Genomic DNA, 1,877 nt, shown 5'->3' with positions numbered 1-1,877 from the left:
TTTTGGTCAGCTGCTGAAGCACTGCCACAGCTCTGCTGATAATAGCAAACAAAATTAAGTTACAAATTGCCGTTTCAATTCAAAGAATTCGAAGACATCACAGGCTGTGTACGGGGATGGCCGCTTGTTCTCATTGCTGTAATGTGCAGTGTGTTGTACTCAAGATGGCGATACGTGTTCTGTTACTGTACAGGGCCGTATTTTCGGACGATCGTATACAAGGTATTCATTTTCGCGTTACTACCATCGGACGCGTACACGGCCCGCAACGTTTCCCCACTGATAGTGTGAATTGGCATTGTACCCAGAATGCTGTCGCTCGTAGACGCTGTTGCGACTCGGGGTCCGGGACGAGAGACTGAGTCTTGAAGTAGGCGAAGAGGAGACGAAAGCTTTATACAATATGTACAAATATGTACAGATATAGCAGCAATAGCAGGTAATTGCTGGTAATAGCTGCCCTTAGCTGGCGATAGCTGGTCAAAGCAATAAGAGCGCACCGGACCGACGGGGCGGCCGGTGGCGACTCTCTGGCTTAACAATGGGCCGGTTCTTCCTTAAATCCCCTTGGCGGCGGCTCGTCGTCGACAGGAAGAAGACGGGACGGTTGCTGACGTCGCCCGCGCCGTATTGTGTCATCGCGTCCCCTTGGCGACTCGTGGACAGGACCCAGACGGGCGGTTTCTGGCGTCACCCGCGTCGTATTCTTCTTTCCACGGGGGGGGGGGGGGGGGAAGAAGACCTGGTGCCGCTTGAAATGACACACGTCTATTGCTTCGCCGCGGCAAAGATGGGTGCTTTTTGAAGTCTCCCCGCGCGTTGAATTCTTGATTGGTCGCGCAGACGTGGGAGCTCCCGTCGCCTCGATCATAGGCACGTAGCACGGCACAACAACGCCTATGTCTTGCGCTAGTACCCGAAAGTGGCGGTCCGGGCATGCGGCACACTTTTTTTTTTTTTTGACCATTTGTGTAATAAAATCACTTATTTTCGGGCGAATCTATTTCGGACTCCCGATTAGTGGAACATTTTGGCGCGCTCCCCGTCGAGCCCGAATTATCGATCGGCGACTGTATGCAGGTACATGGCATTGGGGAGATTCGCGTCAAAATCGCGTTGTATTGACCCTTCTCGCGTCGATCCCGTGGGCGCTGCTATGTTTGATCACGTGGCGACGCGTCCATTGCTTGCCTCAGCTGTCTTCTTGTTTACAACGGATGTGTATGACGCCGGTGTGGCTTAGCAAACCTTTGTTTCGGGAGGTATCGTAGACGGTGACTGTGTGGATGACACGAAGCTTTGGCCACAGGTGCAGAGAACATGCAAAATCGCTTTCGGAGCTGATTAAGTTATGTCCAAACGGCGCGAGCAGCGTATCTTGTGCTTGTTCTAAAAGCGGGGCTAAATATGTGTTCCAAGCTATCCAAACTTTCCGTCCATGAATTGAATCAGGGTTAGTGTGTTTTGCTGTTCGTTCTTTATTTGGCAAATAACCTGAGTCTCACGTTTCTGACTCGGTAATGTTTCTCGGTGCGGTCACTATCTGATCATTTTCTGCCTAATCGCTTGCGGGTGGTCACGAAACATTCAGCTTCGACCATTCGTGCGCCATCGTTGTAGTCCGTCATTTATTGTGCGTATTGTGGAGATGGGTTTGCTTAAGGCTTACCCTACGAACGACGGTCAGGAAAGGGCACGACGCTCCTCCACTCCGCACAATGCGCAGCGCTGTGTGCGTGTCGCTCTCTCGTGTCCCCGTCTTTTTTGCGCTGTTTTTTTCTTTTTTTTTTTTCAATGAATCACCAACACGCCCAAGCTTCCACGCTAAAGCACAAAGGCGCTACGGCAGGGTTCGTTGACTCTCTGACACGGCACGA

Source organism: Dermacentor silvarum, chromosome 6 (assembly GCF_013339745.2).
Source record: "Dermacentor silvarum isolate Dsil-2018 chromosome 6, BIME_Dsil_1.4, whole genome shotgun sequence".
Classification (NCBI taxonomy): domain Eukaryota; kingdom Metazoa; phylum Arthropoda; class Arachnida; order Ixodida; family Ixodidae; genus Dermacentor; species Dermacentor silvarum.
This window is presented reverse-complemented; position numbering follows the sequence as displayed.